This window comes from Dendrobates tinctorius, unplaced genomic scaffold (assembly GCF_039654945.1).
Source record: "Dendrobates tinctorius isolate UK_male_01 unplaced genomic scaffold, ASM3965494v1 ptg000008l, whole genome shotgun sequence".
NCBI lineage: Eukaryota > Metazoa > Chordata > Amphibia > Anura > Dendrobatidae > Dendrobates > Dendrobates tinctorius.
Genome location: NW_027361676.1, coordinates 11,034,960 through 11,059,507, shown reverse-complemented (window position 1 = coordinate 11,059,507; position 24,548 = coordinate 11,034,960).

The following is a 24,548-nucleotide window of genomic DNA, read 5'->3' as shown; positions in this document are numbered from 1 at the left end:
TATACAAATTTATGGGAGCAAACAAGAATATATAGTAGACGTTTCGGCTCTACCAGAGCCTTAATCACTTTATCGCTTAATCCAAAGCCAGATCAAGGATAAGGTGCAGAGAAAAGAGGGGGAGGGAAGAACTCCCTGTAGTGCCCAGAAACAGCTAGTACTGCAACACTGTTATGATAATTACAGGTGACCACTTAATGATGTTGGAAGTCTGGTTTAATGTAGCTATAAAGCGGCGCTCCCGCGCCTGGCTGCAATGGATTTGGATTAAGCGATAAAGTGATTAAGGCTCTGGTAGAGCCGAAACATCTACTATATATTCTTGTTTGCTCCCATAAATTTGCATACAATAAAAATTTATACTAATCAGTAGAGTTGAGCGAAACGGGTCGAAAAAATTAAAAAGTCGCCGACTTTTGGCAAAGTCGGGTTTCATGAAACGAAACCCGACCCTAGGATGAGGTCGGCGACTTACGCACCAAAGTCGCGTTTCAAAAGTTTGTTTTGCGCTCTTTTTCAGCCAATCAGGATCCACGGACACTGTGGGCAACGTGATGACATAGGCACGGGTCACCACCATCTTTCAGAAGGGCATGCAAGTGATTGGCTTGCTTTGGTGGGCGTCACAGGGGGTATAAAAGGGCGTGCACGCCGACTGCCATCTTACTTCTGCCGATCTTAGTATAGGGAGAGGTTGCTGCTGATTCTGTAGGGAGAGCGTTAGGCAGGGAAGAAGACAAAAAAACTGCTTCTGCTGCTAGCAATTTGGCCTGCACAACACACCAGTCACTGTGTGTGCAGTGCAAGGGGAGGCTATATAGTGGTGTATCAGTGGTGTTGGTTGTTGGGCTGCCTTCTAAGGCTTCCTGACAGGCTGGCATTGCTGTTTACCCACTGCTCCTCAAACTGCTTTTTTAAAAGCAATCCCAATTTTTTTTTTTTGTCCTGCTGAGAAGAAAAAAAAACTGCTTCTGCTGCTAGCAATTTGGCCTGCACAACACACCAGTCACTGTGTGTGCAGTGCAAGGGGAGGCTATATAGTGGTGTATCAGTGGTGTTGGTTGTTGGGCTGCCTTCTAAGGCTTCCTGACAGGCTGGCATTGCTGTTTACCCACTGCTCCGCAAACTGCTTTTTTAAAAGCAATCCAATCTCCCTTATCCTCTAGTCACTTTTGTCACAGCTGTGCCATCGAGCCTGTCACATAGCGCTCAAATATTCATTGGGCCTCACACAATCCAAAAGTGTCCAGTGTCCAAAAGTGTGTGCAGAGATTCAAAATCTCCCTTATCCTCTAGTCACTTTGGTCACAGCTGTGCCATCGAGCCTGTCACATAGCGCTCAGATATCAGTGGGCCTCACACAATTCAAAAGTGTCCACTGTCCACAAGTGTGTGCAGAAATTCAAAATCTCCCTTATCCTCTAGTCACTTTTGTCACAGCTGTGCCATCGAGCCTGTCACATAGCGCTCAGATATCAGTGGGCCTCACACAATCCAAAAGTGTCCACTGTCCACAAGTGTGTGCAGAAATTCAAAATCTCCCTTATCCTCTAGTCACTTTTGTCACAGCTGTGCCATCGAGCCTGTCACATAGCGCTCAGATATCAGTGGGCCTCACACAATCCAAAAGTGTCCACTGTCCACAAGTGTGTGCAGAAATTCAAAATCTCCCTTATCCTCTAGTCACTTTTGTCACAGCAGTGCCATCGAGCCTGTCACATAGCGCTCAGATATCAGTGGGCCTCACACAATCCAAAAGTGTCCACTGTCCACAAGTGTGTGCAGAAATTCAAAATCTCCCTTATCCTCTAGTCACTTTTGTCACAGCAGTGCCATCGAGCCTGTCACATAGCGCTCAGATATCAGTGGGCCTCACACAATCCAAAAGTGTCCACTGTCCACAAGTGTGTGCAGAAATTCAAAATCTCCCTTATCCTCTAGTCACTTTTGTCACAGCAGTGCCATCGAGCCTGTCACATAGCGCTCAGATATCAGTGGGCCTCACACAATCCAAAAGTGTCCACTGTCCACAAGTGTGTTCAGAAATTCAAAATCTCCCATATCCTCTAGTCACTTTTGTCACAGCTGTGCCATCGAGCCTGTCATATAGCACTCAGATATCAGTGGGCCTCACACAATCCAAAAGTGTCCAGTGTCCAAAAGTGTGTGCAGAGATTCAAAATCTCCCTTATCCTCTAGTCACTTTTGTCACAGCAGTGCCATCGAGCCTGTCACATAGCGCTCAGATATCAGTGGGCCTCACACAATCCAAAAGTGTCCACTGTCCACAAGTGTGTTCAGAAATTCAAAATCTCCCATATCCTCTAGTCACTTTTGTCACAGCTGTGCCATCGAGCCTGTCACATAGCGCTCAGATATCAGTGGGCCTCACACAATCCAAAAGTGTCCACTGTCCAAAAGTGTGTGCAGATATTCAAAATCTCCCTTATCCTCTAGTCACTTTTGTCACAGCAGTGCCATCGAGCCTGTCACATAGCGCTCAGATATCAGTGGGCCTCACACAATCCAAAAGTGTCCACTGTCCACAAGTGTGTGCAGAAATTCAAAATCTCCCTTATCCTCTAGTCACTTTGGTCACAGCTGTGCCATCGAGCCTGTCACATAGCGCTCAGATATCAGTGGGCCTCACACAATCCAAATGTGTCCAGTGTCCAAAAGTGTGTGCAGATATTCAAAATCTCCCTTATCCTCTAGTCACTTTTGTCACAGCAGTGCCATCGAGCCTGTCACATAGCGCTCAGATATCAGTGGGCCTCACACAATCCAAAAGTGTCCAGTGTCCAAAAGTGTGTGCAGATATTCAAAATCTCCCTTATCCTCTAGTCACTTTTGTCACAGCAGTGCCATCGAGCCTGTCACATAGCGTTCAGATATCAGTGGGCCTCACACAATCCAAAAGTGTCCACTGTCCACAAGTGTGTGCAGAAATTCAAAATCTCCCCTGTCCTATAGACACCTTGTACCTTGTTTTACATTACTATATAGTTTGTTGGATTTTGTCTACATTTCTACCAAAAATGAGGAAGGCTGGTGGAAGAGGCCGTGGAATTGGGCGGGGGTTGGCAGCTGGTAATGATGGTGTTGGTGGTGGATCTGATGGTAGTGGCAAGAGCAAAATAGGACCGAATGCAGGAGGTGCTGACCCTGCGTCATCGTCTGGCTACATAAGGCCTCGAACGCTTAGTTTTCTAGGAGTTGGCAAACCGCTTTTAAAGCCAGAGCATCAGGAAAAAGTTTTGTCTTACATTGCTGACTCAGCCTCCAGCTCTATCGCCTCCTCTTCTTCAGTTGTAAAAAGTAAAAGCACTGAGTCGTTATTGGAGGCTCATGTTCATGAACCACACCTTTCCTTGTGTCCTTCACCCCAACCAAGATTGAAGGATGACGCAGGCCATACTACTGATTACTCCATGGAGCTGTTTTCACATACCATGCCTGGATTATCAAGTCAAACGGTGAATTACCCAGGCCAAGATGAATCTGACATGGAGTGCACTGATGCACAGCCGCTGATGGATGATTCTGCTGGTACATTCACTCAGAGCACTACATTGTCCTCACAGTGTACAGAGCCAGATTCTGACCCTGATGAGACTCAGGTGCCCCTTCCCGCACACTATACCACCATACACGGTGACACAGAGGAAGGTGCACATGACATAGAAGAGGAGGTGATGGATGACCCAGTTGTTGACCCAGATTGGCATCCATTGGGGGAAGAGGGTGCTGCTTCCAATAGCTCAGATGAGGAGCATCCACAGCAGACATCGACATCGCAACAGCTGTTATCTGGCAGGCCCGGAGCACTCCAAAGACAGGTTCCAAACATCAAAAGAGTTGCTGGACAGCTTGTCCAGAGGGTCAAAAGATCACAGCGTGCTAGGCCGCAAAATGTCTGCCAAAGTAGGAAGAGTGCAGTGTGGCACTTTTTTGAACAAAATCCTCATGATCAGGCCAACGTTATCTGTAAGAAGTGCGCAAAGACCTTTAGCCGAGGGAAAAATCTGAAAAATGTGAATACCAGTTGCATGCTTAGACATTTAACCAGCATGCACTTGCAAGCGTGGACACAACACCAAACCTCAAGTGCCACATGTGCAACTGATCACAACGAAGGTAGTCAGCAACGCTACATTGTTTCCCCCACTGTAAGCCCACCGGTTAGCACAGCAGCAAATGTTGAGGTGTTGTTGCAAATCCACAGCAGTCAGGGAATCCCACTGTTATATCAACGAAAGACTGATTCTAGGCCATCAGAAAGAACACCAACTCCATCACCATCATCAACCCTCTCTCAGTCCGCCCTGTCCACCGCTACTTCCACCATATGCAGCTCTCAAGTCCAGCTCATCCTCCCAGACACTATGAGTAGGTCAAGAAAGTACTCAGTCTCTCATCCGCGTACACTGGGTGTCATGGTCACGTGTGTCTGGACGCAGATGATACCGCAAGGCGGACCCATAACACACGTGACCCTGGATACACCGCCTCCAGTGGGGCGAATTTAAATAATAACACGTGCAGGTGGATACACCGCCTCCACCTGGCGAATTTAGGTATTACACGTTATACATACAATAATCAAATAATAAAGGGGGAACCTGGGAAACTTTAACAATGGTGGGCCCTGCAATAGGGAAAAGGGAATTGGAGACCTCCTGAGCTCCCCTGAGCCAGTGTCCCTGCACTCCTAACATTCCCTATGCCGGTTTCGCACCGGGCGCCGCACGCGTACATCAACGCCCTTGCTCACCCTGAACCTAAACCCTCACTAGGGAATGGGTCGGTGCGGAGACTAATCCCACCACTGCACTAATAACACACATGAGGAAAGAGACAATACAGGGGAAACACCACTTAGCTTTGCTCTGTTGCGTGCGCTCCTAGCAACAGAGCCCTCCACCTGAGTGCATCTTCTCCTCCACCCGGATCCATCACCATAACAGGATCCTTCACTTTAGTGCAACCTTGGAGCAGAGTCCAACACCAGTTGCAGCTGCTTAGTACCAGAGTCCCAAGGAAGTGTTCAGTTTCTGCCACGAAGTCAAGCATGCTTGAGTCCAGCTCAGCGGCCAAGTCCCACATGGTGAGTGCCACTCTCCATAGTAGCCACTCCACCAGACCATGCAGACACTTCCCGCTGACACCATCACTGCGACTCCACCACGCCATGCCAGCCCTTCGTCCAGACACCATAGCTGACACACATCCCCCCTGGCTAAGCTGCGCAGGACTCACCAGCTCCATCCTTCCTCCAGGCTCTCCAAAAACAGAGTGAACACAAACTCACAATATCACAGGCAGTGATTGCACACCTCTAGCACACCTTTATAGGGTGTAACACCTGATCCCTAATTAAGTGCACAAAAACCTAAAGTGCAATACTGCTAACCACCACCGGGGACAGTCAAGACACCTTGGAACTTTCCAAAGTAAAAAAAGTTCACCCAGTGCAATTTAATACCGCCAGATCCAACACTGGATCATGACACTACCCCCTCCTTAATGAGGGGCCTCTGGACCCTCAAGACCACCCCTCATTAGGGAAACACCTACAGCGGGGACGCCCAGACCCTGAGTTCACCCCACCATTACCTGACACTTCAGGTTTATGACAAACGCACCGCTGGTATTGGCAATAAAGTTCATTTTGGAGGCACCACTCATCTCCACAGCGCCGACCTGGGGAACGAGATTATGTATGTGTATGTATGCTAAGAGCTGATCAGACTCCACAACACATTTCCAAGATGTTTTTTGGTGGGACCCATACATGCTCGTTCACACACAGGTCCGGACCTGAACGTTTATTGCACACATACATTTGTCATTTTTTGGTGAACTCACTCTGGACTTGACAACAGAGGCGTCCCCCTGTGTCACCACACTCACACCCCCACTATTCACCAAGGGACACCACCCTCCAACCCTTTCACCATGAGGACTGCGCCTCCTAGGGTTGGTTAATGGCGAGGGTTGAGATATGTCCCTACTCCCCCGCAGCACACCTGCTGCTCACACCAGGAGGAGAGGGAACGCATATGGAGGAAATATACACTCACTGGCCGCCTCCACATGGCCAGGAGGGGCGGCTTCTACGGTGGTATTTGAAGATTTGGCGTAAACCCCGCGGACTCTACATCAGTCTGCTCATCACTGGAACGCACCCCTTCACCTCGGGGAACACCAAGCAGCTCCGTGGGGCACCATTCCTCCCACCTGCCTTGGTACGCCCGCGTGCATGAGCAAGTCCCGCTCCCCAGCAACGACTCTAGGGGCTTTTAGCCAGATCACAGCCGCCATTTTTTTTTTTTCTCTGGTTATCTGAGCAGAGGCCCCAGACCGTGATAACTGCTGCTGCAGCGGCTCTAACACACCTTGCCGCTCCCCACTCACATCAGTGAGGCCCGGCAGCAATACTCAGCGGTCTCCACATGGCCAAAGCTCACCAGAAAAAAAAACCTGTAGGGCCTGTGATAATGTCATGGTCACGTGTGTCTGGACGCAGATGATACCGCAAGGCGAACCCATGTGACACACGTGACCCTGGATACACCGCCTCCAGTGGGGCGCATTTAAATAATAATACGTGCAGGTGGATACGCCGCCTCCACCTGGCGAATTTAGGTATTACACGTTATACATACAATAATCAAATAATAAAGGGGGAACCTGGGAAACTTTAACAATGGTGGGCCCTGCAATAGGGAAAAGGGAATTGGAGACCTCCTGAGCTCCCCTGAGCCAGTGTCCCTGCACTCCTAACGTTCCCTATGCCGGTTTCGCACCGGGTGCCGCACGCGTACCTCAACGCCCTTTCTCACCCTGAACCTAAACCCTAACTAGGGAATGGGTCGGTGCGGAGACTAATCCCACCACTGCGCTAATAACACACATGAGGAAAGAGACAATACAGGGAAAACACCACTTAGCTTTGCTCTGTTGCGTGCGCTCCTAGCAACAGAGCCCTCCACCTGAGTGCATCTTCTCCTCCACCCGGATCCATCACCATAACAGGAACCTTCACCTTAGTGCAACCTTGGAGCAGAGTCCAACACCAGTTGCAGCTGCTTAGTACCAGAGTCCCAAGGAAGTGTTCAGTTTCTGCCACGAAGTCAAGCATGCTTGAGTACAGCTCAGCGGCCAAGTCCCACATGGTGAGTGCCACTCTCCTTAGCAGCCACTCCACCAGACCATGCAGACACTTCCCGCTGACACCATCACTGCGACTCCACCACGCCATGCCAGCCCTTCGTCCAGACACCATAGCTGACACACATCCCCCCTGGCTAAGCTGCGCAGGACTCCTCACCAGCTCCATCCTTCCTCCAGGCTCTCCAAAAACAGAGTGAACACAAACTCACAATATCACAGGCAGTGATTGCACACCTCTAGCACACCTTTATAGGGTGTAACACCTGATCCCTAATTAAGTGCACAAAAACCTAAAGTGCAATACTGCTAACCACCACCGGGGACAGTCAAGACACCTTGGAACTTTCCAAAGTAAAAAAAGTTCACCCAGTGCAATTTAATACCGCCAGATCCAACACTGGATCATGACACTGGGTTTGAACGCCCACATTGCCAAACTAATCTTGTTTGAGATGATGCCCTTTCGGTTGGTGGAAAGCACAGCTTTCCGCGAACTCATGGCCTATGCAGTACCACGCTATGACCTACCCAGTCGCCACTTCTTCTCTCGCAAAGCCATCCCAGCCCTCCACCATCATGTGAAAGACCGCATTGTCCATGCACTCAAGCAGTCAGTGAGCGGAAAGGTGCACCTCACAACTGATGCATGGTCCAGTCGGCATGGCCAGGGCCGTTACGTGTCCATCACTGCGCACTGGGTTAATGTGGTGGATGCAGGGTCCACAGGGGACAGCGGTGGTGGGACAGTGCTGCCTAGCCCACGGTATAGGAAACAGTTGGCTGTAGGCGTTCGACCATCCTCCTCCTCCACCCCCTCCAGAAGCGAAAGCTCGTCCACAGAGCGCAGTCGTACGAGCACTCCATCTGCAGCTGCCACTGTTGCACACGATGTGTCCCCCTATCGAGCAGCTAGTGGAAAGCGTCAGCAGGCTGTGTTGCAGATGATGTGTTTGGGCGACAGACACACCGCCGAGGTGCTGGCCGAGTACTTGAAGCGACAAACTGAGTCATGGCTGGGCAGTGTACATCTTGAGGCAGGCAAGGTAGTTAGTGATAACGGCCGTAATTTTGTGGCAGCCATAGCCCTTTCAAAACTCAGCCACATACCTTGCTTGGCTCACACCTTGAACCTGGTGGTGCAGTGCTTCCTCAAAAATTATCCGGAGTTAACAGCCCTGCTCCATAAGGTGCGAAGACTGTGCGCGCACATCCGCCGGTCGCCTGTACACTCCGTTCGTATGCAGAAGCTGCAGCGATTGCTCCACCTTCCCAACCACCGCCTCATTATCGACATTGCAACAAGGTGGAACTCCACCCTGCACATGGTGGAGCGGCTGTGTGAGCAGAGGCAGGCCATAATGCATTTGTGGGAGGATACACGGCCAGGCACTTTGAGAGCAGACATGGAGTTGACAGGTGTGCAGTGGTCGAAGCTGATAGACCTTTGTAAAGTCCTTCAGTGTTTTGAGGAATGCACATGGCTGGTAAGCGCAGATGACGCCATCCTAAGCATGAGCATCCCACTTATGCGTCTGCTCATGCAAACTTTGACGCACCTTAAGGAGCAGGCGTCTGCAGCCAATGTTGATGAGGAGGAAGAGGAGGAGGGAATCCTTGATGACATTCAGCCATTGTCTGCTCAGGGACCTGTCCTGGACGAGGTGGAGGAAGAAGAGGAGGAGGAGGAGGATGATGGGGATGATTACTTAGGGGAGGAGGATGCATCTCGTGGGGCAAGTGAAAATGTTGGCGTGGCAAGGTCTGGTACAGGGTTTGTGCGTGACTGGAGGGATGTGGATTTGCCAGAAAGTGCTCCTCCACCCAGCACTCGCAGTGCATCATTGACACCGGGAACATTGGCCCACATGTCAGATTATGCCTTGCGGATCCTAAAAAGGGACCCCCGCATTGCCAAAATGATGAACGATGACGACTACTGGTTGGCCAGCATCCTGGATCCACGCTATAAAGGCAAATTACAAAACATCATGCCACAGGAGAACCTTGACCTAATATTGGCTAATAAACAAGCAACTCTGGTAAATCGGTTGCTTGAGGCATTCCCAGCACACAGCAGCGGTGATGGTTCTCACACGAGCCGTACGGGCCGGGGGCAGCTTGGCAGAGGTGTTCGTGGTGCACACAGCAGAAGTGGCGTTGGAGACAGGGGTTTCATGACAATGTTGTGGACTGATTTTTCAAATACCGCTCACACAACTGGTAATACTGCATCGATGGAAAGTGACAGGAGACAGCAGTTGTCAGCTATGGTAACAAACTACTTTTCCTCCCATATCGATGTTCTCCCACACAGGTCATTCCCCTTTGACTATTGGGCCGCTAAACTGGACACCTGGCCTGAATTGGCCCAATATGCCTTACAGGAGCTCGCTTGCCCAGCTGCAAGTGTGCTATCGGAAAGAGTCTTCAGTGCAGCTGGATCAATCCTGACAGAAAAAAGGACCCGTCTGTCAACCCAAAATGTGGATGATCTAACCTTCATTAAAATGAACCACGCATGGGTTTCCAAGGATTTTGTCCCACCTTCCCCTGATGACACATAGGGTGACAGAAAAATGGCTTGCTTTGGTCCACCTCTTCCTGGTACTTCACCTATTTCGCCTTTTGCATCAGCTGAATGTCCAACATCAACATATGCCACTTTCTAAAACTCCCTAACTGTGCTGCCTCCCCCCCATGGCCGGGGTCACCACCTACCGCACGACACCGTGCGAGTGCCGTTGCCCTGGACAGGTGGGTAGGCCGACTCTTGGGCGCGGGCACTGGCACAGGGTCCCTCATAGTGCAATCAAGTGTCTCTGACGGTGGTGGTGCACACCCGCCGTCAGACACACCGCTGTACTATGAGGGGCCCAGTGCCAGTACCGACGCCCACGAGTGGGCCCCCCTTGCTTGGGCAGGGCCCCAGCATTTGCAATCTTTAACTCTCCCTGCTCCTCTGCTGTGTAATCTGGGCCATCAAATCCATACTGTGCCTGACACCGTCTGAGCCTGCCTCCTGAGACATATATTTTGAATGTGTATGCTATCCATACATGTTATCCAGGGATATGGTACCCTTTCTAACCTTTGTGCAATCACGTGCAATCCATACTGGGCCTAACACCGTCTGAGCCTGCCTCCTGAGACATATATTTTGAATGTGTACGCTATCCATACATGTTATCCGGGGATACAGTACCCTTTCTAACCTTTGTGCAATCACGTTCAATCCATACTGGGCCTAACACCGTCTGAGCCTGCCTCCTGAGACATATATTTTGAATGTGTACGCTATCCATACATGTTATCCAGGGATACGGTACCCTTTCTAACCTTTGTGCAATCACGTGCAATCCATACTGGGCCTAACACCGTCTGAGCCTGCCTCATGCTGTATAGACATATATTTTGAATGTGTACGCTATCCATACATGTTATCCAGGGATACGGTACCCTTTCTAACCTTTGTGCAATCACGTGCAATCCATACTGGGCCTAACACCGTCTGAGCCTGCCTCATGCTGTATAGACATATATTTTGAATGTGTATGCTATCCATACATGTTATCCGGGGATACGGTACCCTTTCTAACCTTTGTGCAATCACGTGCAATCCATACTGGGCCTAACACCGTCTGAGCCTGCCTCCTGAGACATATATTTTGAATGTGTACGCTATCCATACATGTTATCTGGGGATACGGTACCCTTTCTAACCTTTGTGCAATCACGTGCAATCCATACTGGGCCTAACACCGTCTGAGCCTGCCTCATGCTGTATAGACATATATTTTGAATGTGTACGCTATCCATACATGTTATCCAGGGATACGTTACCCTTTCTAACCTTTGTGCAATCACGTGCAATCCATACTGGGCCTAACACCGTCTGAGCCTGCCTCATGCTGTATAGACATATATTTTGAATGTGTACGCTATCCATACATGTTATCCAGGGATACGTAACCTTTCTAACCTTTGTGCAATCACGTGCAATCCATACTGGGCCTAACACCGTCTGAGCCTGCCTCATACTGTATAGACATATATTTTGAATGTGTACGCTATCCATACATGTTATCCGGGGATACCGTACCCTTTCTAACCTTTGTGCAATCACGTGCAATCCATACTGGGCCTAACACCGTCTGAGCCTGCCTCCTGAGACATATATTTTGAATGTGTACGCTATCCATACATGTTATCCAGGGATACGGTACCCTTTCTAACCTTTGTGCAATCACGTGCAATCCATACTGGGCCTAACACCGTCTGAGCCTGCCTCATGCTGTATAGACATATATTTTGAATGTGTACGCTATCCATACATGTTATCCAGGGATATGGTACCCTTTCTAACCTTTGTGCAATCACGTGCAATCCATACTGGGCCTAACACCGTCTGAGCCTGCCTCATGCTGTATAGACATATATTTTGAATGTGTACGCTATCCATACATGTTATCCGGGGATACGGTACCCTTTCTAACCTTTGTGCAATCACGTGCAATCCATACTGGGCCTAACACCGTCTGAGCCTGCCTCCTGAGACATATATTTTGAATGTGTACGCTATCCATACATGTTATCTGGGGATACGGTACCCTTTCTCACCTTTGTGCAATCACGTGTAATCCATACTGGGCGTGAGAACGGCTGGCGAGCTGTTAAGCAAGCTACAGCACCTGTCCAGACAAGTACAGGGATTCCCTAGCGAGGAGACTTATTTGATTGTTTTCAATGTTGGGACAGCAATTTTTGGGGAGCACTATACTCTGGAGAATGATATATAGGGCCCACCATACACTGGAACATTCCAAAGGTGGACATCAGACACTGGAGCAGCATTTACAGGGCCCATTATACACTAGAGCATTAGAAATGTGGCCCATTATGTTTGGAGCATTATTTGGGCCCATAAGACAGTGGAGCTTCATCCATGGGGACCAACATATACTGTAGCATTATGTGGAGCTCATCATATACTGTTTCAAACATTATATGGGACCAATGATTCTGTATGGAGAAATAGATGGGCCTCGTCATGAGATGTAAAAAGTGAGGTATTTTTCATTGTACTATACCGCTATTTCTCTGCCGTATCGGAGCATGATGAGTTGTGGTATGTGTTAAAGGGGCGCTCTTTCGCCCAGGGCACATGAAAACCTGGAGCCAGCCCTCCCCCCCACAGTTTGTAGCCAAATAACCCCCATTTTTCAGTGCGTAACTTGTATTATGAAGTTAATTAAGGTTGACAAGCTTAAGAAAGAAGAATTGATGCTTTTGGCATTCAAATGGGCACTGTAGGTGTGTTTCCTGTCCTCCTCTCACTGCCGACTTTTATTCACCATTGACTTACATTGGGTTTCGTGTTTCAGGACGACCCCGACTATTCCCTATAATCGGACGATCTTGCTCGACCCGACTTTTGGAAAAGTCGGGTTTCACGAAACGAAACGCGACCCTAAAAAACCAAAAGTCGCTCAACTCTACTAATCAGCATTAAATCCATATGAGTGTGCGGTGAATTTAAATTATATTGAGTACAAGACTAGACAGAGCAGGTGCTGGGAAGCACACCTGGGTACAAGGCAAGGCAGAGGATGTGCTAAGAAGCAGGACAGGACACAAGGCAGGAGCAGAGCATATGCTAAGAAGCATGACAGAGCACAGGGCAGGAGCAGAGGATTTGCTATGGAGCATGACAGAGCACAGTGCAGGAGCAGAGCGTGTGCTATGAAGCACGACAGAGCACAAGGTAGAAGCAGGGGGTTTGCTGAAAAGCACGGCACCGCACAAGGCAGGGGACCTGAGTACAGGGGCGGCCAAGCAGAGACCAAGCAGGCCTAGCAAGGAATCACAACAATAATCAGGCGCCTCCCATAATAAGAGGCAGCCTGATATAGGCCATAAGCACTGGAACTTCTGGGTCAGGTCCTCCAGGACCATAGAGATGGCGCAGCTGCAGACAGGACATGGGGAAGCGCATGCACGCTAGACAGAGTCATGGAGTCGAGTGAACAGCCACAGAGTCAAACACAAGAGGTGCACGTGCACACTCGATGGGAGCCCCAGTGTCATGTCCGCCATGTCTGCCTTGTCTGTTTTGTCTCAAGAACCCTGGAGCGGTGTGCACACGCATCTCGTGTCTGCTATCCTGCATGTTCCCTAGAGCAGTGTGCACACTCACCTCATGTCTGTTGAGCTGCAGGATGCCTGCATTTCTGCTCTGCCTTCTGTGATCATCTCGTCATGTCTAGAATCCCTGATCATGTGTCCTTCCTATGTTCTAGCATAGGTTGGTTCTGCATTGGTCTCTGCATGTCTGAAACCCTGATCATGTGACCTTTCCTAGGATCCTGCACTGTCCGGTTCTGCAATCATTTCTGCATGTCTGAAACCCTGATCATGTGACCTTTCCTAGGATCCTGCACTGTCCGGTTCTGCAATCATCCCTGCATGTCTGCAATCCTTACCATGTGACTGCGTTCTGTGATCCTAGAGGATATGAACTGGAAGCTCTTCCCTGGTCCTGACCCAGAAGAGGTGATGCTATGCCCTAAATCAGATCGCCCCTTCCTATGCTCAGGGCCTGAGTATTGTGTTGCTTCTCTGCATGGCTGCTTGGTCTGTGGGGTTGCTCCCTCTATTCTGTGCCCTTGCACTCTGCTCTGTCGTGCGTCTCTGCACACGCTCCGTGCTCGTATTCCGTCTCTTGTCTTGTGCTTTGTCTCGTGTTGTCCTCCGTGCTCTGTTTGTCCTTGCTATGTTTCCTTGTTGTTTTGCTCTGTTCCCTGTCCCTGACGTGCCTCTTTACACGTGCAGGCCTCACTCTGTACCCTGTCCCTGGCTTGTCTCCTACACGTGCAAGTTCCGTTCTGTTCCCTGTCCCTGACGTGCCTATTTACAAGTGCAGGCCTCGCTCTGTCCCTGTCCCTGACGTGTCTGTCTACACGTGCAGGCCTCCGTTCTGTACCCTGTACCTGACGTGTCTCCCTACACATGCAGGCCTCTGCTCTGTACCCTGTCTAGTCCCAAGGTTCTCCCTTGGCCTAGCTCTGGGCTTCGGCCTGCGCTCCGCTGCTAGACTCTGTCCCTGTTCCTGACGTGTCTGTCTACACGTGCAGGCCTCCGTTCTGTGCTCTGTACCTGGCGTGTCCCTCGGTACGCGCAGGCCTCGCCTTGTACATTGCCCCTGGCATGTCCTTTGCATGCACAGGGTCCTGTGTACTACTCTATGCCTTGTCTCTGATACTTCGTGCGCTCTTGCACTTTTCGTACTAGGCTTTGCCGTGCTGTCTGCACGTGTCTCTGTCCGGTATCTTTGCCTAGCCCTGCCTTATGGCTCCGTGCCTCCGTGCACATGCCTGGTCGCCCGTGCCTGCTTCGTGTGCCTCAGCCGTGCCGCCTCTAGCCGTGCTCACCTGTGTGCCTCAGCCGTGCCCCCGTCCAGTGCTATACTGGTTTCCGGCTGCGTGGCCGCAGCGATGCCGCCTCTAGTCGTGCCCGCCTGCTTATGCCATCGTTGGTACCACCTGCCGGTGCCCCCAGCTGTGGTCTCCGTGCTCCGTTGCACGCATGCTGGTTCTCGCACTGTACCTTTTCGTGCTACACTTGCACAAAGCCTTTTACCTCTTTTGCTCTGCTTTGAACCCTAGTTTGCCTGCCAGATTCCGTAACCTGCCGACCGCTGCCAGAGGTCCGGACCTAGATGACTGTGGCCTGATGTCCAGAGCTGATGTCTGTAGCCTGATTCCTGGACCCTGTCGGTCGATGCCAACACCCCGGATTCCGATGCCATTGAACTCGTCCCTGGAGTGCACTCGCACTCGCAGGCCACCATCCTTGTGCTCCTCCCTGGCGTGCCCTCGCACGCGCAGGTCTCTGTCCTTGTACCCATCCCTAGCATGCCCCTCGGCATGCGCAGGTCTACGTTCTTTGAATCTGATCCTGGCGTGTCTCCTTGCACGCACCCTGTTTTGTCTCCTAGTTTGTCTGCCGGATTCCAGAAGCCAGCTGACTACTGCCGGGGCTCTTGAGCCAGATGTCTATACTCTGATGCCTGGACCCTGTCAGCCCTTGCCAGCCTTCCGGAGTCCGATTCCTCGCACCCTGCCTTCGACTTTGGCGTGCCCTGGCATGCACCTTGTTATATGGATTCTGTGTGTTCATGTTTTGCACCTGTTTTACCTCGAAGAGTTCCTCATGCCTTGGACCTCGGTGTGCCCTTGCACGCATCTTGCTTTGTGTTTTTTGTGTGTTCACCTTTGCACCTGTTGCACCCGGAAGTGTTCCTGAATAAAGTTTACTTGAACTAATGCCTTGTCTTGTCTTGCTTCCTGAGCTGGCCGTCTGGTCCAGCAGCCGTGGTGGCTCACCCCCTTGGTCTTGCCCCTGACACTCCCTGTATAAGGGGTGGTTCCTCACTAGGTCAGCTCGCCCTAGGTGGGTGGGTGCCACGGCCCAGAGGGTCCACTCATTCAAAAGTAAAATGACTCAGCGTAAGCTGACGCTCGTCACACCCGGACCGGCTGTGACACCGGAAGTGGTGACATCGGGTGCTGAGTCCTGGACCCAGGGGATTGTGGTGAGAGCGGCATGACACGTGGCTTGAAAAGCTTAGTGTGGTACATGTAACTTTGGGGCAGGCCAGGCCTTGCATTCAATGCAACATTTTTTTAGGAAGCACTCATGTACCTTTCATGAAAGGGGTATTGGGGTGCATCATAATTCTTGGCATGGCAGCCCATTCACTCACTGCATAGGCAATAACAGCATAGGAGACCCACTGTTTAATCATTTCCCTTTAAGAAGATAATGCTGCCTGATGCCCCTGTAAAAATAGGATCTGTGACTTTCAGAGTCCCTCCTTCATAAATGAAACAAGGTGTGTCTGCTTATGTGTCACACACCACATGGCCAGCTAGGGTTGTTAAATGTTACAATGACATTTCCTAGTGAATGCATTTGTATTTGTTGAAAGCAATGCTAAGGCCGGCGTCACACTAGCGAATAAATCTGACGAATGCAATGCGATAAAAAATCGCACTGCATTCGTCCCAATGTTATTCTATGATATAGCTCCCATCATCCGATTTTTTGTCGGATCTTTTCCTCGGACTGAGACAATCGCAGCATGCTGCAATTGTCACCATTTTTCGGATCGGACTCACCAATGCAAGTCTATGGGTGCGATAAAAAATCGGATTACAAACGGACCACACGTGTGACTTGTGATAAAATCGCAACACTTCTCCAGGTCTCAGGAAATAGCATCAGGCATTGGCAGGAAGCTTTGGCATGCAAATTTCACTTGCACCATAAAAAAACAGGAAGAATGCCTCCACGGATTCCTCCATCATATCCACGCAAGTGAATGTAGAAATGCTGATAGTTCTGGTCCAGGAGAGGCCAGAACTATGGGACCAGAGAGATCCCCACTATGCTGACCGGGCACGCGTGGAGAAGAATCTGTTCCCAGATGTTCAGTGGTTATGTGGCCAGACCTCGGGAGGAGCAGGAGCAAATTAGCAAGTTAGATATTCCCCCAAAAATTCAATTGCACTGTAAAAATGTGGACACACTGGACACATAATTAAAAAGGCAAATGAAATATGCTCAATGTAAGTTATAATATGTGGCCTCCTTGGTCAAATATCTTTCAGAAATTACTACGACATTAATGTCTGCATGTTATCCTAATCTAAATTACACATCCCTGACTGGTAGCCCCATTAATATTTTCGGACAAATATTGCAATCCTTAGCTAATTGTTCTTCCACCAAATGCAGTGCTCTCCTTGTTTTTTGGTCCGTATCTTAGCCAGTATATATCTTTTTTTTTTTACTCAAAAAATAATAGATGTTCGCATCTATACATCATTACCACATGTTTTTCTACATTTTGGTTTAAAGTAGGTTGGCTAGAAAGTCTATTGTAGTAGGCCTGAACCCGTTACTCATTTTTGGAGTATTGGTGTAGAGCCATCAGAAATCGAATTCATATAAGTTTAAATATGGTTGCCTAAGCATATTTAAACTGTTGATAACATAGCCATATGTGTGGTCTTAAATCCTGTGCTTTGTTTTACATTGTAGTCACTGATGTGACGAGGCATTGGCGCAGCTGTTGGGACACATATAGGAGGGCGAGACAGCTGAGGGCCCGTAGTGGAGCGGCCGGAACCACCATGAGGAAATACCTCTACTTCGACCGCCTACATTTCCTTGCTCCTGTGATGGATCTGAGACCGTAAGTGCAGACTTAAATTTTGGAATTTTTATTTTTTCAATGCAAAATATTAATGTTTTTTTTTTTATTTTTTTTAATATTGTAGCATCAAGTCAAACCTTACAGAGAGGGAGACGAGTTCCGACTCTGAGGTGGTGATAGATCCAGTGTCTGATGTTGCTGCAGGGTCAGGCCCATCTGCAGAACTTCCCAGAGCCACACCCCCACCACCAAGATCACCACCACCACCACCGCCAGAATCTGGTAGCCAGGCAGCACAACATGAGGACCAGGGCAACAGTAGCAGCCCCACCATACCACTAGATACCTCTCCACAGCCTTCTGCCCTACCACGACGAGGCCGTCGCAGGAGAGAAGGAGCAGCTTCGGGAACAAGGAGGCAGGTTGACTGAGGTGTCTTGGACTACTTGTCCACAGTTGCTCATGATGATGGGGAGGAGGCTAATGGGCGCAGTCTGGCACAGTACTTGAGGGCAATTCCCCGGGGGTACAGGCTGCGTACCAGAGGGGCTATACAAATAGTTTTAGATGCCAGCACACCACCCAATAATCCCCGCACTGTGTTTCAATTTTTGGAAAGGTGGCAGCTGGCGGAGGAAAATCAAATAGATAGGCTGGTTGGACTTGAAGTAGCAAGTCAACCATCCTTGGAACCTCTTCCTCCTCCTCCTCCGCCACGGTTGCCAACACCTCCACCATGGATACCAACACCTCCACCACGGGTGCCTCCGCCTCAGCCTGCACACAAACAGAATGTGGCTCCACAGGTCCAATATATGGGCCAGGGCGCACATACACAATATGGCCACTTTAACTTACCCAATGTTGGAGGGTGGCCCCAACATGGGTATGCTAGACATGGCCATATTGAGGGATATGGGCAATTTGGGCAGCCCTACCATCAGGACTACCCCCAGCAATTTCCTAATTACCCCTACCCAAACCCTCAAATTGATACTGCCAGAATGCAACAGACGCCAGAGCCAACTGGCAGCGCACAGGGGGACAGTGATTTGGCCCAGCAACCAAGGCCAAATGTCCAAGCAGGACCCCCACCTTCACCACCCCCAACCTACCATGACTTGCAGGTTTGTCTTTGCTACTCATTATTTTTTTGTTTTTTGTATACAGTATGTATATTATTTGCCCAAATTTTGACATCATAATGTGCTGCTAACATTATGCCATATGTTATTCATATGGTTATTTTCTTTTGGCATTACCAAAAAAAAAAAAAAGTAATAAACTTGTTAATTCACAATGTGTGCTTGTTCATGTTCGGATATGTTCTGTAATGTGTTAGATACATCTAAAACACTAAACTGGTCACAAAAACACACAAAAGGGCAAGCAAAAAATCTTTATGACAACACAACACAACCAAAACACTACATAGATAAGGCATCATCTTGCCAGGGAGTAGCACCCTGAGGTGTAAGAAAATAAGTAGTGAACATATCGCGTACTTTGAGTCCCGAGATTGGACGATGGGGTGGGATTACATGTGTCCTAGGCCTAGACACATTGCCAGACTCAACTTCAGCATCATCATGTGAGGGGCAATCATGAATTCGTGTGAAGTTATGTAGGACCACACAGGCTTTAATAACTTTATTTACATTAGCTTCACTCAGCTGAATGGCGAACTGAAGGACTCTCCATTTGGCCGAAAGAATACCAAAGGCGCACTCCACCAGTCGCCGAGCACGTGATAGGCGCAAGTTAAATATTCGCCGTCGGTGGTCAAGGTTTCTTCTTGGATATGGCCTCATGACATTTCGGCTCAATTGAAGCGCCTCATCTGCTACAAGGCACCGGTTCAAGATTTGAGTCAGGAAGCTGATGTGGTGGTGGTAAGTCCAGCTGATTATTACGCAGCCGCCGACCCATAATGGAAGAATTGAAGACTATGGAGTCTCCAGTTCTTCCATAGGCCCCAATATCTACAATTATAAACCTGTAGTGAGTGTCGACCAGGGCCAACAATACTACAGAAAAATATTGTTTATAATTATAGAATTGGGACTCTGAGTTCGGCGGCTTACGCACACGGATGTGCTTCGCATCCAGGGCTCCAATACATTGTGGAAACTGGCACATGGCCTCAAATCCACGGGAGATACGCAACCAGTCTGCCATTTTGGGCTCCGGCATTACCACATAATGGAGTCTGGACCAGATTTCTGAGCATGTAGACCGGACAATGCCAGAGATTGTTGATTTCCCGATTAAAAATTCTAAATGCAGACCAGCATATGAAAGGCCAGTTGAAAGGAAGCTAAAAACAAAACAAAAAAAAACATGAGTACACAGCCCAGCAAACAACAGATAAAGCTTAAATCAAATTTATAGCCTATCAATTCTAAAGTATGCATGGTCAACATTAAATTACATGCCATGGCTTGGTTCAGTAATACACAAGCATATCATGTATCTTGGGAAATGTGCTTGTAAATATATAATATTACATGGCAAAAATCTATAAGATTCAAGGTCTGGAAATTAAATATGCTGCTTCACACATCATCAACATATTGCTTTAAGACATACCGTAAGGTGAGGATAAGCCGCTCCTTTGCAGAAATAGCTTTGCGCATCCTCATGTCCTGAAACATGATCCCAGGGCGCACAATCTCCAGCAAAGGATCAAATCTAGCAAGACTCATCCGACAATATTGAAAGAACTTCTCTGGATGGCTACGCAGAGATGTATAGAGACGGTGGAAATAGTCTTTAGAAATCCTGCGCAACAAAAGCGGATGGACCCACATTCATCTACGCCTCCTCGGATCGACAATCACAGGGTATGGCTCACCAAAACGTTGGGATATAACCAATAGAAAAGAACACGCTCAGTGGTGTTAAAAGTCAGCCTGTCTGTCATGTTTAGCACAAAGCAGAGACAACAAAATCCAAGCACTGACTCTATGGCAAAGGTAGAAGGCTCCAACCTGTTGGAGAGCCCATAAATATAGGGTGGGATGATGATTTAAATTAGTTTCAGGCCTAAAAACTGTTATTTGTCCATTTTGCAAGCCTCTGAGAAAATATCGCCAGACGGATGTCAACCGGATGCTTAGATGCGAATAAAATCGGATCATCGCAGGAAATTCGGATGACAGAAGGATCCCTGGTCAAGAAACCTTTGTGCGATTTCGGTCTGTAAAAATCTGACCCTTTTTTATCGTTGTGTGTGACTCCGGCCTAAAGTTGAAAAACGCATCAAAAATGCTGCGTGTGAACATAGCCCAAGTGGTGGAGGAACATTTTGGTTTTGAGTTAATTATTTTGCCTTAGATAAAATTCATTACCCTGGAAAGAATGTTCCTTAACATATTTCCCAGCAAAATCCATATAGATTTCGTTTTTGTAGGTTTTTTAGTGCGCCTGTAAAAAGGGCATGAAACTCTGACAACATTTTTTAGAGCTGTCACCTAGGAGTGAGAAATGCTTTCAGGGGCAGTTGCCATAAAGCTCCTGTGTCATTTGAGCAGTGTTTCCATCATTTTATGATGTTTTTAGACCTTGAAAGAACCCCTGGGGGGATCATGGCAAAAATGCTTTGGTCTCCCATAGACTTACATTGGACTCGTTCTATCCGAGTACCCGAATATTCCAATTTGCTCGACCCGAGCAACAAGCACCCGAGCATTTTAGTGCTCGCTCATCACTACTTGTGCACCAAAATCATATGTGCACCTCTGATTGGCTGGCAACATGTATGTTATCGGTATGTCACAGGATAACAGGAGATGAGGAAACTGGGCTCCTGCACTGCCCATAGCACTAAAGGGGGCCCTATCTGTCCTTAACTTGGGGGTACCCTTGAAGGTAGGGAGGCCCAAGTCACCGACTTGTCCCTATCTCCTGTTTAATCCTGAGGTAAACCCCCACCCCCCACCCCAGGAGTTGTACAGCAAAGGATATAATAAAGTAGAAAACAACAGGGGTTAAAGTAAACAATTGCACACAACTAACTTAGTAGACAATACAATATAGGTATGGGATAAACACGACACTAATAACGAAGTAAACAGCACGGTATACTTCACCAAACTCTTAGGTGAAGTCACAAATAGCAACAGAAACTCCAACAGTGAACCGGTTTGCAAGAGGTAATCAAATGCTATAATCGTCACCCAGGAATGTTCTGGGCCATACTAAAAGGAAGAAGGCATTCCCAGCAACCTCAGCCACAAATCAAAAAGTTAACTCCTGCCAAGCTGGACATCAGTGAATGAACCAACATTGATGCCCAACCTCAGGCTCAGCAACAGAAAAGTCTAAGACTGTACAATAGACTCCCCAGTGTGAACAGAGTCCGAAGCCGGCATGACAATGTATTGCAGTGCAGGGACCTAACAGGTCTGAGCGCCACAATATATTTCAGCGGAAATACATTATCCAGCTAAAATAACTGCTGGCGTCAGTGGGCCTACCCTCTTATTTGCTTCATTGATACGATCCTAGAAAAAAAGCTCCAGCACATTAAGTACTGAGAGGGGTTAATCTGCCATGTTTAGGGCTTGGTTTAGTGAACAGCTAAGAGTGAGGGGCAGGCTATTCACCATATTTCTACCCTGGGGTGGAGTCCACAGGAAAAATACACAGCCATCTGGCTCATTCAGGGTTGGGTGTGCCTGGAGTTGGGAGCTCCAGAACTGTGTTTGAGATTAGGAAAGTTGAAACATTTTTTAAGTTTTTTTCCTGAGCAGACGCGATCAGTGCACCAACATGGACTGTGCCATTTGTTTTTGCTTTGTTTTCCTGTTAGTTCAGAAAGACCATGTTTATGCTGCTCACACTGCCCTGGTATATGCTGTACCGTAATTGACCAGTGGAAATTTTAAAGAGGCAGATTTCCTGTGTTTACCTCTATGAACAGTGAGCCGATCTACCAAAGTTGGCACTAGAAGTGTGGGTAAGATCCCCAGGAAGCAAGTATGATGGCTGTGGAAAACTGCATGTCCTGGGTGAAGGCGGCTATAGAGATGAAACAGCATCAGACAAAATAAAAGAGCTGATCAGGCACCTGATCCTAAACCAGCAGCACTAGCAGCTCCAGCAGCAACATCAGTTCCAACAGCTGCAACATCAGATGGAACTTCTGGAAGGGAATGTCTGCAACAGAGAAACTAAGTTCAGGAGATTACTCATACAGCCGGAAGGTGGTAAGACAAGCTATGCAAAATATGACCCCAGGTAATGATGTTGAGGGTAGCAGAGCTGGAGAAGTTGCTGCCGGAGAACAGGGTGGAGGTGCTGGTCCCCTATATAACTGGTGAACCCCAAAAGGCTTATTATGACCTGGCCTTACAGGAAGCACAGGAGTGTGCCAAATTAAAAACTGAGATTTTGGCATGCTCAGGAGTGACTACGTGTGTTAGAGCTTAAAGGGTCCACCACTGGGTGTATTGCTATGACAAACCCCCTTGCTCCTAAATGTTCAACCTACTATAGTCACTGCAGCTGAAAGTCCTCCATCCCAGCCCAGATGGTCAAGCAAGTTGTTATGTAATAATTCATCCACTCCCTTCCTAGGCCGTTGCATATCTGGGTTGCCCAGTGAGACCCCCAAAATGTGAAAGAGCTGGTTGGCCTAGTGGAAAGGTATCAGGTGGTCGAGAAGTCCTTAAGGAAACCGGGTAATGTTCCATCCCCATATTTGGGTACCCAGAATGAGCTTACCTCTCAAAAGAAGGGTAATAGAGCCACAATTGGGGGGAGACCAAGGTTCCAAGGGGTCACTGAGGGGTTGCCAAAGGCCATTGGCATTGTTGGAGACATCATTGTCCTAGAAATATAGTTATCCATTGTACTATGTCCACCGAACAGATGGTCTGCAGCATAGGGAGGTGCTGCAGTGTGGACTATTAGCCCGGTGAGGGGTCACAGGCATGTCCCTTAACACTAAATGTGGTATGGGTCCCTGGAAACTTGGACTCGGGATGTGTAGTGACCCTTGGCCACACTCACCAACCAGTTAATCCCCAGAAAACCCATGAGAGTCCGCTGTATTCACAGAGACGCCAATAACTTCCCTGTTGCTAGAGTGTCTATAAAAGCAAACTCTGTGTAACAATTCCACCTTTCTGTGTGTCTTGATGTAGTGAATTACTGTCTGTCGTACAATCTAGAACTGGGGCATACTGAGCTGTCATCGGACGTCGTCTGTCCCTATCTCCCCTAACTCACCCTGGATGCAAAGGTGAGAAAACAATCAATGAAAGGAATGAGATGAAGGAAGGGAAAAAAAGGTCATATGTAGAATGAATATTGATGCCCATCAATATTCATTCTACATATGACCTTTTTTTCCCTTCCTTCATCTCATTCCTTTCATTGATTGTTTTCTCACCTTTGCATCCAGGGTGAGTTAGGGGAGATAGGGACAGACGACGTCCGAGTGGGGGCGCCAAACAATCGATTTCTTCTAGGGTGCCAATCTCCACGGCTAGGAAGGTGTCCAGTTAGGTTATTGTAGTCCTTGATTAGGGCTTTTTGTCTTTGTGGATTACACGGGAATTGGTGTTTTTTATTCAAACTATCAATAAAAGTTTTTAAGGGAATATATGTACACAAATGAATATGGATTTATTCCTTTGCTCATTCAAGAAGTTTGTTAGCATACGCCTTTCCCCTGATACTGTTGTTAGCAAGGACCCTGCAAAATATCTGGGACGATCAGGTAACAACTATCCTGGTCGCCCCACTATGGCCGCCAAAAAAGAAATGGTACCATCTAGTCATAGAGCTCCAGGTGGACAGACCAATTCCTCTACCACTGTCACAAGACCTCATCCTACAGGGTACCCTTTGTCACCCAGATCCCCGGAAGCTGAACCTGGCTGCATGGCTGCTGAGGCCCAAGTGTTACGGGCTATAGGCCTCTCGGACCCAGTGATAGCCACCTTGCAAAAGTCCAGGAAACCCGTTACTAACGCCATATATAATAAAGTGTTCGAGAAGTTCTCTTCATGATGTCACCCTAATACACCAGACCCCTTCCACCCAAATATATCTCAGGTACTGGACTTTTTGCAAAAAGGGCTAGAATTGGGCCTGAAGCCGAGTACCTTAAAAGTTCAGGTGTCCGCTCTAAGCTCTGTTTTCGACC